Genomic DNA, 16,061 nt, shown 5'->3' on the forward strand with positions numbered 1-16,061 from the left:
CTGCTGTCCAGTGCGCGTGCGCACAGAAAGGCTCTGAGAAATCCTGCAGCAAAGAATTTTTTTTCTTCCTTTTGTTCTACCCAGTTATGTGGAGGGTTTCTTGCCCTTTTTAGAGGTTTAAGGTCTTCTGCCAGCGTTCAGTAGCTGTTCTGTGTGAGGCGTTCTACATGTAGATAGGTTTTTTTTTGATGTGTTTGTAGGAGAAGGCGAGCACCACATCTTCCTCCTCTGCCATTTTGATCCCAATCAGCAAAGACACTTTTTTTTTTTTTTTTTGCTTGCTTGATTGCTTTTTAGGGGCACACCTGCAGCATATGGAGGTTCCCAGGCTAGGGGTCAAATTACAGCTCCAGCCGTCAGCCTACGCCACAGCTACAGCAACGCAGGATCTGATCTGCATCTGCGATCTATACCACAGCTCAGGGCAACGCCAGATCCTTAACCCACTGAGTGAGCCAGGGATTGAACCCGCAACCTCACGGTTACTAGTTGGATTCGTTTCCACTGCGCGACAACGGGAATGCCAAAGAAACTTTGATGTAGGGTTTTCCCACGTTTATTCGGCAACAGAAATGTCTTCAGTTTAACACCAATTTTTCTCCTGCAGGACTAAGAGCTGCCTGGGGATAGATTGAGTCACCTGTCCTGTGTGGTCCCTGGGACAGTGATTGAGCCAGTTCGAGAATATTGCGAAGAGGCCGATGTTGGCTCTGTTCAAGGAAGAAGTTTGCAACAATCGCAGATGTTTCAATCATGAAAGGGGCAGTAAAAGAATTCTAGTCTCCAGAGGCCTCAAGCAGAGTGTGGACCTGTTGGGGAGGCTGCGGAAGGGTGCTGGTCTCCAGAGGGTGTCATCGTGGTTTTCTGGAGTTCCATGAGCCCCGAGAAGGGGCTCTTCGGCTACCCCACTGCCTAGAGGTGGCATGGCTTCCTTGCAGCCTGTCGCCTGGCTTATACTGCCGCGTCCTCAGCCCAAGAATACTCTGGACGCTTGAAATGAACAGTCGGTGAAGGTGAGATGCGAACACATAAATATCCTCATTAAATCCCAAATACACATCCCAAACTTTACATAACAGGAGCAGCAGCTGGAGACGCCCACAGCCCTAATTGCTTTTCTGTACTAAGAGAACGTCCTCTCTCCAGCTCCGCTTCTTCCATTCATTTAGGTAATTACTGGAGGGAGCCAGCTGCGGCAGAGTGGCGGGCAGGCGGGCGGGTTTGCAACACCCCTCGTGGGTGCCGCCACGAGGATGGGATGCTGCGGGGCGCGGGAACCGCTCTCCTCTCTTCCTGGGGAGCGAGACCTGAGGCTGGGAGGTCATCCGCTCAGCATCTGTCCTGCTCCTCAGGAGCCCAGACTGAGCTGCTGGGGACAGGAGGCATCGCCTCCCAGAGACCTGATAGCACGATTCAGGGCAGTGGGAAGGACCCAGGGCCGGGTATAGGCATGGTGATAGAAATGCTTGGCAGAAACTCCATTCAACAAATTGGATCTTCTCTGAATCTCGTGCTGGGCTGGGGACACTGAGACAGATGGATCAGCCTCGGTCCCTGCCCTCAGAGCTCCCAGCCCCCGGAAAGGAGGCAACTGTGCACAGGAAAGGGCTGGCATCCAGGTAGGTTTTCAGGACAGGGGGTACCAAGGATGGGGCGATGCTGGACTCCGTCTTGGGGAAGAGGGTCAGAGAAGACTTCTTGGAATAAGAGGCAGTAGTGTTGGGCCTTAGAGGTGAGCATGACCCCAGGAAGAAAGAACTATTTCAATTCTGTGTCCCCTTCTGCAACATGGGGCCAAGGTCATGGTGGACATCAGGCCCCAGAGTGACGTCTAACTTGTCCCCTTGGCTCCCAGCCTCTATAACCATCCAGGACTCTTGAAGACTCTCTTGAGGTTTCTTTGCATTCCAAGCATGGTGCTCTCAGCTGGGAGCTGTCCTGGATGCTGGACCGGGTGGTTGGCCATAGCGGACGCCCTGGATCAATACGTAGGGCTTAAGCCCTTCTTGGAGGGGCTCGGGGGAGGGCTGTGGCCCAGGCGCTCTGCCCACCAGGCTTCCCGTGGGTGGCAAGTGAAACTTTTCTTCCTGGTTCTCTCCCGGCAGCCAGCTCCATTCCCCCAGCCCCAAGTGGCGGCTCCTTGGGCCGGAAACAATGTGCTTTCTCCACGCCTGGGAGTGGAAGTCAGCAGTTTGGCACCGTCTGGCTGGCAGCCTCCACCGGCTTCCTTTGGCACTTTATTGGCAAAGGCGGTGACATTTCTTTCAGTTGGGTGGGTGGAGCTGTTATGCAAACTCCCGCTCTCCTCATTCGCCAGATGAATATTCATGACTCAGGCAATCTGTACCAGCCAGACTTCCCTGAGGGCGGCAGCTTTTCTTCTCTTCCCCTCTCTCTTTTTCTTTCTCCTTCTCTCCTTCCCAGCTCTTCGGAAAGCTGGAGTGCAGCTATATTTAATTTACAAATACGGAGCTCTTTAGCTTGCCTTTTGAGGTGCAGGCTTTAGGAAGGAGGTGCTGGGGTTGGGAACAGTGGTTGAAGCATGGGGTCTCTGACCTTGGGCCTTCAGGGTTCAGCCTCTGGGGCCCCAGCTCCTGGGGAGCTCCTGGGTCTGGGGCTCCCTTTGGGCTTGGCGGTCTGGGTGCCCACACGCCTAAAGGGACAGCAGCCTGTGTCACCTTATTCCATGGTGGCCCCCGAGGTCAACATGGACTTTCTGAGGGACAGTTTTTTTTTCTGCTCTGTGCATGTATGTCGCTGCTCCCTGGACCCCTGCCTCCCATGCTCTCCCCTTTGTCAAGGTGCACCCAGACCCCGCTTCAAGCCCCAGACCAAAGCCTGGAAGGCAGTGAGTGGGGCCTCTGCTCATCACTGCTTTCCTAGAGAAGCAACGGATGCCTCCTTCGGGTCCAAAACCGGGGGGACACACCTGCTCCCTTTCTGAGAAAGATGGCTCACTGGCTCCCTTTGTCTCTTCCCAAAGAGGCACCAGGAACCCCGGCAGAGGGGTCAGCATTTCCAGAATTTGCCAGGGAATTTGGTCTCAGCAAGGATGTGCTCGTGTATGGCTTGTGTGTGTGTGTGTATGTAAATATTTACGCACAGCTTAAGTGAGTCTGTATGCCTACATCTATGTTCAAGTGTTTGAGTGTGTGTCTGTATGTGTAAGGGCGTGAATGTGTGTGTGGCGGGAAGTCTGGGAATGTCTACATGTGTGAATGTGCCGCTCCAGTTAGCGTGGCGTGTGGATCTCTGTGGGTCGGGGAGGGTTGTGGGTGAGGGTGCTCCTGGGGGTGCCGAGGCTTGTGTGTGTGCATGTGTTATGTGTAAGTGAGTTGTAGGTGTGCATGACTGTGTATGTGTGTCCCCATGACTGGGGGAGAGAGGGAGACAGTGTGTGTGTGTGTGTGTGTGTGTGTGTGTGTGTTAGGAGGCAATTCCCCCTGAACCCCCATCCCCCCCCCAAACCTTTTCTTCTCCATGGAGGTGGAGGGGGACGTCCCCCCCGCCCCCCCGCAAGTGTTGCAGATTCTATCTATGCAAGGACGGAAACAGAAGGCTTCCTAGCACAGAGCGTCCTGAAATTACTTTATATTCCCCCCTTCTTGTTTCATTGAATCAAAATAGCAGCATTGGGCTCCCCCATTCTCCCAGCCCTGATGGGGGGAGTGAGGTGGGCCATCCTGTCTGACCCCCTTTGAGAGCACCTTGGAGCCCCAGCCAAGGAGCCGTCTTCCAAATCTTCTCATTCCGCGGCCCGTGCTTCGGTGGCAAGAGCCAGCTGCCTCCCTGCCTGCCAGCAACTGCCAAGCTCTTCCAGACCCACATCCAGGCCCGGCCTCATTTACAAATATGCAAATTTGCCTCTTTTCTGGTATGCAAATGGCGACATGACAAATAGCTAATTAGGGTCACAAGAAGCACTCTGAACCAATTAGTTGTAGGGTCGATTCCTTTCTGCTGGGAAGAGACTGGGCCCTCCCATTGCCCTCCCGGCCCTGGCTCCCCCCTGGCCCGCACACTCTGGCCTGGCCTGGCCTGTCTGGCTAGGGCGTGGTGGTTCAAAGAGCACTGAAACTGAAGAAGATTCGTGAATGCTGATCCCACCTCTGACTCGTGGCTGTGTGCCCCCGGACTCAACTTGCCAGAGCCTCAGTCTCCCCCTCTGTGAAATGGAGCAATGGGAGGGACTGACTGTCTTGTCTCGAATCCTCCACCGTAGGGTAGCGAGACCCGGGAGAATGTGGATGAAAACTGCCTTTGGAAATCGCACCGAACTTCTCTGATGGGTACACACTTGTACGCATCCAAAACACTTTCTGATTTCATTTAACCTTTACAGCCACCCTCTGAATTAGAGGAATTAGCTATGGCGATGGGATGGCGGTAAGTTTCATCGTGGGTGTCAACTTTGGCCAATTATGAATGGCTGCCTGGAGTGGTGTGTTAGGAAGGATTCTGAGTGCAGGTCTGGAGTCACCAAAAGAAAGACTCTGCTCAACTAATGACCGTCTGCTGTGGGCACGTCACTGGACGTCGGCAGCTCAGGTGCCACGTATTTACTGACCATGAAAGAGGCAGAATTTGGTGCAGGAACCTGGGTTCTAGTGCTGTCTACTCTCTTAAGTAAACGACTTACCCTTTTGGAGCTCAGCTTCCTAGCATTGAACAGGGAAAAGAACCCCTATGTCTTAAGGTTATTGTAACGATGAAACAAAGGAAGGTTAGGCAGAATCCCTTTGTCATCTGGGAGGTGATGTGTCCATTTAATGGCTATGTCAGAGGGATGGGCACATTGTCCCATTTCCGAGGTGAGGAGCTTGAGGCCTGCAGAGGGTGGATGACTTGGAGGAGAAGAAGCCAACAGTCTTGCCAGACAGGCCTGCATGGGGCGTCTGGGGCTGCTCCTCTTTCTGCCACTACAGGATTCTGGCTCCCTCCTGCCACCCCCACGCTGATGCCCTAAGCGGGCCGTAACAGGCCCTGCTGGCCTGGCTCCACTTTTGGGTGTGAAATTTGGCTGAGTCGGCACTTGGGAGAATGCGGCAATTGCCATCCTGGAGCCTGGGGCCTGGGCTGGAGCCAGTGGGCAGACAAAGAGATGGTGGGAGAGCCTGAGTGCCAGGAGCTAGCCAGAGCTGGGCAGCTGGCCCGGCAGGAGTCGGGCAGGAGAAGACCTGGCTTGAGGACAGCCAGCTTAGGGGTGCTGAGAGCCCAGTGTGCATGTGTGCGTGCGTGCGTGCGTGTGTGTCTGCCCGGCTGCTGGCAATGCCTGAGCGTGTTGGCCCATGTCTGAGGATGTGCTTGGGGGCATGTGTCCTTATAAATATGTGTGTCTATCGGCACAAGAATTAACTAAGTACCTGTGTGTAGCTGTGCTGATCTATGTGTCAGTATGTGTCTATGTCCATGTGCACTGGTGGACCTGTGCCCACACACGTGTGTAAATGAACTTCTCTCTCTCTCTCTTTTTTTACATTTTAGGGCCACTCCCGTGGCATATGGAGGTTCCCAGGCTAGGGGTCCAATTGGAGCTGTAGCTGCCGGCCTATGCCACAGCCACAGCAACGCAGGATCCGAGCCGCATCTGCGACCTACACCTCAGCTCATGGCAATGCCGGATCCTTAGACCCCTGAATGAGGCCAGAGATTGAATCCACAACCTCATGGTTCCTAGTCAGATTCATTTCCACTGCGCCACGATGGGAACTCCCTAAATGAACTTGCGTCTGTCAGTATCTGTATATGTGTGTCTGTACATTTCTTCCTGTATCTGTGAATGTCCATCTGTACAAAACTGTCAGTATCAGTGTCACAGGTGTGTCCATATTGGTGCACATCTGGTCACCTCTGTCAGCATCAGCACACGTGGGTCTGCACCTTGCCATTGCCATCCACCCCAGCACCGCTATACAGCATGCGTGTTCTTCCCAGGGCCCTGTGCTGCTCCGTATGTTGTACACATCTGTAAATCTGCCCGTGTACATGCATCAGCGAGGGTCTCTATATCGTGTCTATATTGTTGGTGCATTTCTGGGTGTGTGACTCTACCACAAGGGTGTTGGTACAGCTGCTCATGGTGAGCAGAGTGGAATCTTCTGCGTGGCTGCAGCAACTCCAGGTAATCACTTTGGTCTTTGTCCTGTGGCTGGAGCCTCCTGCACACTGGGGTGCTTTTGCTATGTTTGGAGGGAAACTTAACTCTCTGTTTCCCAAGGGGCTGCCCCTGCCGAGACCAGGGCTCGGTAGCTCTTCGCAGGACCTGCCTGCCCTTCGGCACTTGTAGTTCTTCTTTCTCTGTTTCCTGATCTCCTTTTTCTCTTTTTCTAATCTTCCTTCCCATTCCCCTTTCTTTCTCCCCTTCTTTCTCTCTGCTTCCTTCCCTCTTTCCTTTTTTTGTAACTCACCTGAAGAGACCTGGCCTTGGGCTGCTCTGGACAGATAAACCTTAGAAACCCTGTTTCTTTTCTTTTCTTTTCCTTTTTTTTTTTTTTTTTTTTTTTTTGGCTATGCCCTCAGCATGTGGAAGTTCCCGGGCCAGGGATGAAACCCTCACTGCAATAACAACCTGGGCCACTGCAGACAACGCTGGATCCTTAACCCACTGTGCCACACGGGAGCTCCCCCACTTCAACCTCTAGAGAGGGGCTCTCCCACCTCATCCCCATGAGGACTCAGACCCAGAGCCACACCTGCTCCTGGGGCTATTTATTTATTTATTTATATATTTTTAGGGCCACAGCTGTGGCATATGGAAGTTCCCAGGCTAGGGGTTGAATCGGAGCTGTAGCCACCGGCCTACGCCAGAGCCACAGCAACGCGGGATCCGAGCCGCGTCTGCAACCTACACCACAGCTCACGGCAACGCTGGATCGTTAACCCACTGAGCAAGGGCAGGGACCGAACCCGCAACCTCATGGTTCCTAGTCAGATTCGTTAACCACTGCGCCACGACGGGAACTCCCCCCAGTGCATTTTAATAATTTCTCCAGTAGCTCCAAGTGAGAACTCATGCCGTTTTCTCCTTCTGTTTGGTGGAGTCGCCTCCCAGCCTCCCTACAGTGCTGGTAAAGGTGGTTGCAATACCTGTTAGAGGACCTGCTGGCTCAGACTTGGGAGCACCTCTGCCCCAGATCACCTGTCTGTCCATGGCCACCCCTGGACCTTTTCTAGGACTGAATTCGGGGCTGGTCTTCCTCTTGTCTGTGTTCAGATTCCAGCCTGACCTGGCTGGACCTCCCTGGTCAGTTACCTGGGTCATTCCCTGGCAGCCTCACCCTGATAGGTTTCCTCGCATGTCCTGGCTGTGAATGACTCTTGTCCTCTGTCCTGTAGGGCCTGGGTCAGAGTGATCCTTGTCTGCCCTGGGTTCCCTGGCCCACAGCAGGGCTTAGAGCAGGAGGGCTGATGGATGATTCTGGTAAGAAAAAAGGTGCCCCAGCTCCTAGATTAACCAAATTAACCTTGCAATTACCAAAATGTTTTTCTTCTTCTTCTTCTTTTTAATCTTGTAAGAAATCTTTATTTTTTAAATTATTCAATGGATTTTACTACATTTATAGGTGTACAACAATCATCACAACCAAATTTTACAGCATTGCCATCCCAAACCCTCAGTGCATCTCCCCACCCCCCAACCTATCTCATTTGTAAATTTTTCAAAGTCTATGAGTCAGTATCTGTTCTGCAAAGAAGTTCATTGTGTCCTTTTTTTTAGATTCCACTGCCTTTCTTCTTCTTAGGGTCTTGTCCCTTCAATGATGATTTTGGAGGGACTTTGTAATAAAACGATCGATTAAAAATTGGAAACTCCGTAAGTGAAAATAAAGATGCTTAACACCAATAAGTCTCGTTTGATCTTTAATGAAAAAGAAAGCATGTTAAGATTACATTTTATGGTTAATTCCATATTAGCCTGAAGTTCTCAGCTGGTAAATGTCTTGATTTTGTTCCCCTCTCTTAGGGGTCCATGGCTAGATATTCTCTTTGTTGGACTCCTAGCCAGGCAAACACTGAGTGAGTGTGAAGAACTTGGGTTTAGGCTTGAATGTACCTGGGTTGAATCCTTCATTCACTGGCTCTGTGACCTTTCTGAATCTCAGATTCTTTATCTGTACGTTGGGGATAAAGGACCTACTACACAGGGTGGTTGTAAAGATGAGAGAAAATTGTGCACAGGACCAGGTGCATCATTCTGTCTTCAGAAACACACCCAGAATCCAACCCCTTCCCTTCACCTCCATTGCCAAAGCAACAGGCTGAGCACCATTGTCTCCCTGCAGCTTTCCAGTGGCCGATGCTCTAGCTGTGGCCACGGTAATCCTGTTAACATTTAAGTCACATCACATCGCTTGTTTGCGCATAACCTCTAATGCCTTCCATCTCACCTGGAGTAAAAGCCAAGGTCATCACAGCAGCCTCAAGGTCCCATAGGATCAAACTCTCCATCTGTCATGATCCCTGCTATTCTCCCCCACCCCACTTTTCTCCAACCCCACTCCCCTTCTGGCTGTTCCCTAAACATATCAGCCACATTCCTGCCTCAGGACCTTTGCACGTGCTGTGTCTTGTTGCTGGAATGCTCTTCCTTCAGTTATCCTCCTGGCTCCCTCTGTTGTCCCCTTCAGGTCTTTACTCAAATGTCACCTTCTCCATGAGGAATACCCTGATCTTCTTCCTGATTTGTGTTTGTCTGTGACACTTATCACTCTCTAGTGTACCAAACCATATTTTTTACTTATTTCTTACGCTGCTTGTCTCTCTCCAAGAGAATGGAAGCTCCTTGAGAGCAGGGATTTTTGTCTTTGTTCCCACCATCTGGAATGCCGCTCAATAAAATTTTCCTTGAATGAATGGACTGCTTGTTATTTTGGAGAGTCCCAAAACATAGGAGTGACTGTCTACCAAAGGTTACCATTGCTCCTGTAGCTCTGGACAGGGGTTGCTTCAGCATTATTTCATTAGTGAGGCAGTGTGGATGCTCAGGATGAAACCTGCCCCATGGTCTTCCTACAAAGGGCAGCCAGCCCTGGGGGAAGCATCCATATGTGGATTTCTGACCCATCCTGCAAGTCAGTACATCCTTAGGGGCCCGCCAGAGGCCAGGGCTGCCTGCTCCCTGGCATCTCCATCCACCCTGGCTGCAGGTATGTCCAAGGCCAAGGTGGGTTTTGCTGGAGGTTCACATTAACTGGGATTCTCCATGGGAGTAAGGGCATTTGGACTAAGGTAGGTCGTCTAGCTGGGTGCTGGAAGCTTGAGGGAGGGTCAGCTATGGGAGGGGCATGGGATGGGCATCAGACCCAGGGAGCAGCGGGGGCAGAGCCAACCATGTGGGAAGGCCCTGGTGTGCTGGGGAAGGGCGGGCAGCGGGGTGTGGCTGGAGTGTGTCTACCTTACCTGGTGAGAACTTCCAGAAGCCAGGATTGGATCCAAACCATTCTTGCCTGCCCCTCTAGGACAGTGCTCAGCTCTCATTAGTGCCACTAATGTCTGCTGGGTGGCTTAGTGCTCAGCACACAGAAGAAACACGATGGTGAAGGTCAGATCTGGGACCAGGTCCTGGGCTTACCCACTTTACTCTAAAGTAGTTCCTTCACCTCCTGCGCTGTTGATAGGAATGTGAACTGGTGCAGCCACTGTGAAAAATAGTGTGGTGATGCCTCAAAAAACTAAAAATAGAACTACCTTACGACCCAGCAATTCTACCCCTGGGTATGTAGTCCCTCCCTGCAAAAAAACACTAATTCAAAAAGATACAGGAGTTCCCGTTGTGGCGCAGTGGAAATGAATCTGACTAGGAACCATGAGGTTGCGGGTTCGATCCCTGGCCTCGCTCAGTGGGTTAAGGATCTGGCGTTGCCATGAGCTGTGGTGTAGGTCGCAGATGCGGCTTCGATGTGGTGTTGCTAAGAAAAAGACACAAACACCCACATACAAACACATGTTCATAGCAGTATTATTTACAATTGCTGAAATAAGGAAGCAACTTAAAGTGCCCATCAGCATATGAATGGATAAAGAAGGTATGGTGGAATTCCCATCATGGCGCAGTGGAAATGAATCCAACCAGGAACCGTGAGGTTGTGGGTTAGATCCCTGGCCTCGCTCAGTGGGTTAAGGATCTGGCGTTGCCATGAGCTGTGGTGTAGGTTGCAGATATGGCTTGGATCTGGCGTTGCTGTGGCTCTGGCGTAGGCTGGCAGCTGTAGCTCTGATTAGACCCCCTAGCCTGGGAACCTCCATATGCCGCAGGTGTGGGCCCCAAAAGACAAAAGAAAAAAAAAAAGGATGAAATTTTGCCATTTATAGCAACATGGATGGATCTGGAGGGCATCATGCTAAGTGAGATAAGTCAGACAGAGAAAGACAAATGCTGTGTGATACCACTTATGTGTGGAATCTGAAAAATACAACTAGTGAATACAATAAAAAAGAAGCAGACACCCGGATCTAGAGAACAACTAGTGTTACCTGTGGGAGGCAGGCAACATATCCGTGGAGGAGCGGGAGGTACAAACTACTCGGTGTAAGGTAGGCTCAAGGATGTATGGTACCACAAGAGGAATGTAGCTGATATTTTGTAGGAACTGTAAATGGAAAGTAACTTTAAAAACTTTATACAAAGGAGTTCCTGTTGTGGCTCAGGGGTTAAAGAACCCCGCTAGTATCCATGAGGTTGCGGGTTTGATCCCTGGCCTTATTGAATGGGTTAAGGATCCGAGTGGCTGTGAGCTGTGGTGTAGGTCACAGAGACAGCTCAGATCCCGAGTTGCTGTGGCTGTGGTGTAGGCCTGTGGCTTCAGCTCTGATTTGACCCCTCACCTAGGAACCTCCATATGCTGCCGGTGCAGCCTAAAAAGACCAAAAAAAAAAAGTATACAAATAAAGAAATTAAAACATCAAGAAGTTCTTTCAAAGGCAGGGAGGGGGGGTACCCCAGAGCTGGGAGACACTCCCCCAGGCCAGAATGACCTCCCTAAACATGCTGCATTCAGGGCTTAAAGGAACCTGTGGATACATCTCAAATAGTGTTTTGTTTGTTTGTTTTGTTTTGGTGTGCCCAAGGCATGCAGAAGTTCCTGGGCCAGGGATGGAGCCTACACCACACCTATAACCTGACTCACAGCAGTGACAGTGCTGAGTCCTTAACCACTAGGCCACCAGGGAACTCCTCAAATAATGTTTTTATTTAAAAGTTTTTAAAATTATAGTTGATTTACAATGTTCTGTCAATTTCTGCTGTAAAGTAACCCAGCCATATATATATATATATATATATATATATATATATATACATTCTTTTTCTCACCTTATCCTCCATCATGTTCCATTACGAGTGTTTTTAAATTCATAAAATAACATACAGAGGATTACAAAGGAAACTCGTTCTATTGAGCTATAGTTCTGAGGACCTCAGGCTCAGAGGGCCAGTTAAGCTCTTGAAGGACAAATATTCCACTCTTGGCAAACAGAGCACCACCCTGGCTTCTCCTCCTACATCCTTGCGGGTGGGGGTTGGGGGAAGAGTCTGTGCCTATCTTTGCAGGGCAGTCCTGGGGAGGAGGGAGCAGCCATATCCCGCCCTGCCCAGGAGGCAGAGGTTGGAACCCTTGGAGGAAGCGAGGAAGCCGCAAGGAGGTTGATGGCTGGCTGCCTGTGGGGAGGAGTAAGCTCCCCTTTTCCAGAGGTAGTGAACTGGGGCCCCTTGGCCAGGGGCTGGGAGTCAGGGTGTTGTGGCTGATTGCTGCTTGGCTGGGAGAGGATTTTGATTTAAAATCAATCTCTTGGAGGTAGAGCTAGGTGGTACCCATGGTGGTTGAAGCTTTCTTCACCGAGCCCTGAGCCAGCCCAGCTGCACTGAGAATGAGAGAATGGCCACTTGCTGCTGGCTTCTGCTTGCCAGGCTCCTGCAAGGAGTTTGCACCAGTGCCACTTCATTGCGGCCTCAGAACCAGCCACTGATCTTGGTTTGTTGAAGACACTGGGCTTCTGGCTTCCTTTTGCTATTCTTTTTTTTTTTTTTCTTTTTCTTTTTAAGGCTACACCTGCAGCATACAGAAGTTCCCAGGTTAGGGGTCGAATCAGAACTGCAGCTGCCGGCCTACGCCACAACCACAGCAATGCCAGATCTGAGCCGTGCCTGTGACCTATACTGCAGCTCACGGCAACTCCGGATCCCTAACGCACTGACAAGGCTAGGGAAGGAACCCGCATTCTCACGGACACTATGTCAGGCTCTTAACCTGGTGAGCCACGGCGGGAATTCCCCTTTGGCTATTCTTTTTTTTTTTTTTTTTTTTTTTTTTGTCTTTTTGTTGTTATTGTTGTTGTTGTTGTTGCTATTTCTTGGGCCGCTCCCGTGGCATATGGAGGTTCCCAGGCTAGGGGTCGAATCAGAGCTGTAGCCACTGGCCTACGCCAGAGCCACAGCAACTCGGGATCCGAGCCGCGTCTGCAACCTACACCACAGCTCACGGCAACGCCGGATCGTTAACCCACTGAGCAAGGGCAGGGACCGAACCTGCAACCTCATGGTTCCTTCGTTAACCACTGCGCCACAAGGGGAACTCCCCCTTTGGCTATTCTTAATCTGCCCTCCTCCCCGCCAACGACCAAACATTTCATTACAGGAGGATTGTAAATGATACCACTCAGCTTCTCTAGCCACCTAGAATTTCAGTTCCGAGCCTAGGACGGGGTCCCTCCTTCATTGCTCTGTGGCATTGTCACTTCCTCTGCAGCATCAAGGCCCTCAACAGAGCCCAAGACAGCCTTTGAGGTTGTCTGGGCCAGGAGTTCCTACTGTGATGAAGCAGAAACGAATTCAACTAGTATCCATGAAGATTTGGGTTCAATCCCTGGCCTCACGCAGTGGGTTGGGGATCCAGGGTTGCCACGAGCTGCGGTGTAGATCCCAGAAGAGGCTTGTATCCCGAGTTGCTGTGGCTATGGTGTAGACCTGAAGCTGTAGCTCTGATTCGACCCCTAGCCTGGGCACTTCCATATGCCCTGGGTGCAGCCCTAAAAAAGCAAAAAGAGAGAGATTGTCTGGGCCACCACCTCTCCACCCCTGTGCTGTGAATGGGGTAACTCAGGCCCCGGTCATATACAGCTCAGGTCACAGAGCCTCTGGGTGGCAGAGCTGGCTCCAGAAGCTTAGCCCTACAGGTGGCCCTGGGGCAGGAGAGCCTGCAGTGGAGGGTCAGCCTTGGGCCCCTCTGCAAGCACACCGTGCTTCCCACCTAAACCACCTCCAGGGGTGGGGAGCCAGGGATGGTCTATTTGCTTCCTCCCGCCGTCCCCCGAGGGTGCATTTGTCTGTTTTGCATTTTTTCTAGGCTGTAGTTAGACTGCTCCTGGTCCTGGGGGGAGCGCTACAAAGAGAAAATGTCAGGGCGACACGCTGCCAAGATAACATTAGCGAAATATCAAGTCCTTTATGATGTCAGGAGGGATTCCTTCCCGCTGCCGAAGCTGCCTAATGACATCATAAAACAGGCTGCGGCAGCCGCAGCCCCCCTGAGCCATCAATCAGGCCTGTCTGGCGAGGGCCCGGCAAGTGGGGCGTGGGGGTTGGGTGTGGGATTTTCAACTCAAAGGAGGCCCCAACACAGCCGTTTTGTGACGAGCTGAAGGGCTGGGGACATTCATCATCTGGGGACAAGGTCTGTTCCAAGGGTGGTGCCCTTTCACCCTTGGTCTGGGTACCAGGGCGGCCATGGTCCCTGAGGCTCCTTGGAAATCCCGTGAGACCAAGTTGGTGCTGAGCAAGAGGAGGGACCCAGCCTTCCTCTTTGCTGATATTGTCAGTGACAGACGCAGGCCCAACGTTCCGGGGCCTCAGAACCAAGAGCATAGCGTGGGATTCGGATCCAGGAGGGCTTTGACACCTTTGTGGCCAGTGTGTGTTCTTGCAGGTCCTGGGTTTACTCAAGCGTCCATCTATCTATACACCTGAGGTGGTGGCAGCATGTGGACAGATGGGGCATCCACATGTGGCTTGTCTGGGTGTGTATGCTCACACCTGCAGCCGCCTGCCTGCCTGCCTGCCTGCCTCTGTGTACATCTGAGCCTCTGCGTGTCCATGGGTTTGTGCTTATGTGACAACAGTCTGCAGATGTGGGTGAGGAGATGTGGAAACAGATGAGGAGGACCTAAGAGAAAAGGGGTGGATCCCGGAGGGCGAGTAGGGATGCGGAAGGTATGTTTAACCAGGGCTTCTCACCCCGCCCCTGGCGGAGAACTTGGGACGTGTCTTAGAATCACCAGGGAGATGTAAAAACCTACTGGTGCCCCAGTCTCATCTCAGATCAGTTAACTCAGAAACTCTGGAGCTGGGGCCCAGATATTAGTATTTATATTTTTATTATTTTTATTATTTATTTATTTATTTTTTGCTTTTTAGGGCCACACCCGTGGCATATGGAGGTTCCCAGACTAGGGGTCCAATTGGAGCTACAGCTGCCTGACCTACACCACAGGCACAGCAATGCCAGATCCAAGCCTCGTCTTCAACTGATACCACAGCTCATGGCAACGCCGGATCCTTAACGCACTGAGCGAGGCCAGGGATCGAATCCATAACCTCATGGTTCCTATTTGGATTCGTTTCCACTGTGCCATGATGGGAACTCATATATTGGTATTTTTAAAGGCTCCCCAGGTGATTCTAAGGGCAGCCAGGGTTGAGAAGCAGGGTGTCCAGAGTCTTGCCATTCCAAGTGTGGACCAGCACCATCGGCCTTACCTGGGAGCTTCTAAGAAATACGGACTATCAGGCCCCTCCCAGGCTTCCTGAACCATAATCTGCATCCCCCTCCCACAGTCTGTATTTTATTTTATTTCATTTTTCTTCTTATTTATTTATTTATTTATTTATTTGTCTTTTTAGGGCTGCACCTGTGGCACATGGAGGTTCCCAGGCTAGGGGGTCAAATCAGAGCTGTAGCCACTGCACAGCCACAGCAACCAGGGATCCAAGATGCATCTGTGACCTACACCACTGCTCATGGCGACGCCAGATCCTTCACCCACTGAGCGAGGCCAGGGATCAAACCTGCATTCCTCATGGATGCTAGTCAGATCTGTTTCCGCTGAGCCACGGTGGGAACTCCCACAGTCTGTATTTTAATAAGCTCCCCAGGTAATCTGTACATCCATTAAAATTTGAGGAGGAAAACAATGCTCTCAGTTGCTTCATATCTGAGAGTTTCTGAATCAGTAGATACAGGGTGGGGCTTAAGACTGTGTATTTCTAACGAGTTCCCAGGTAATGCTGATGCTGCAGATCTGGGGGCCACATTTTGAGGACCCCTGGCTTAGCTGTAGGGTGTGTGGGAGGTGGACAGAAGGAGAGGAAGTGGAGGTGTGTGTGTATTGGGGGCAGGAAGGTGGAAGGAAGTGGGGAGAATGTTTCGGTCCCCCAGGAAGATCCTGTTCCCATAAAAAGGACTCAGGGACCAGTCTAGGGATGAGGGTTGTAAACAGAACAGGAAACATAAGAGGGTCTCTTGAGAGCTGCTGGCATGTGTGCCCCTTTCTGATCCCCTTAAATCTGTTAAGAAGAAGAATCCAGCGCTGGATTCTTCCCTGGTTCCTGAGAACCCCTGGCTGAAGAATCAGGTTTTCTTGGAGTCTGAGCTCATCAAAACAAGTGCTTTCTTGGGGGTCCTGCCAGACAGTGGGGGCTCAACCACTAGGGCTGCCATGTATCCGGTTTGCCTGGGACAATCTTGGCATATGATTCTCATCTTTTTATTCTCAAATGTTGTTGGAGTTCCCAGCCGGTTAAGGATCTGGCATTGTCACTGCGTGGCTCAGGTTGGTGCTGTGGCATGGGTTCTATTCCTGGCCCCTGGAACTTCCACATGCTGCAGGCGTGGCCAAAAAAAAGGTCGCCTGATACATCCTGTGATTGCCCTATTGATAATGATTACTGAACTCATTGAAGTTTGGTTGAGGAGGGGGTGAGGAGGCCCAGGGGGTGGGGTGGGAGGTGATTAAAGGTGTTCCCAAGGGGAAAGCCCTCTGGGAACCCACCCTCAGTCCCCGCCTCCTGG

The 16,061-nt window shown here is 51.4% G+C and overlaps 1 long non-coding RNA gene across 1 annotated transcript in view; it reads left to right on the forward strand.

Annotated features, from left to right (window-relative positions):
* The window catches only part of LOC102159289 (uncharacterized), a 78,791-nt gene extending 69,938 nt beyond the window's left edge, over nucleotides 1-8,853 (forward strand). Inside the window, exons 4-5 of the long non-coding RNA XR_014805137.1 lie at nucleotides 608-1,013; nucleotides 7,964-8,853. This is a non-coding gene — a long non-coding RNA (uncharacterized LOC102159289). The remainder of the gene's footprint in view (nucleotides 1-607; nucleotides 1,014-7,963) is intronic.
* The last annotated feature ends 7,208 nt before the right edge of the window (nucleotides 8,854-16,061 follow it).

This window comes from Sus scrofa, chromosome 6 (assembly GCF_054392235.1).
Source record: "Sus scrofa isolate SSC_HxYL_T2T_F1_AM1 chromosome 6, Sscrofa_HxYL_maternal_Yorkshire_Landrace_v2.0, whole genome shotgun sequence".
NCBI classification, from domain to species: Eukaryota; Metazoa; Chordata; class Mammalia; order Artiodactyla; family Suidae; genus Sus; species Sus scrofa.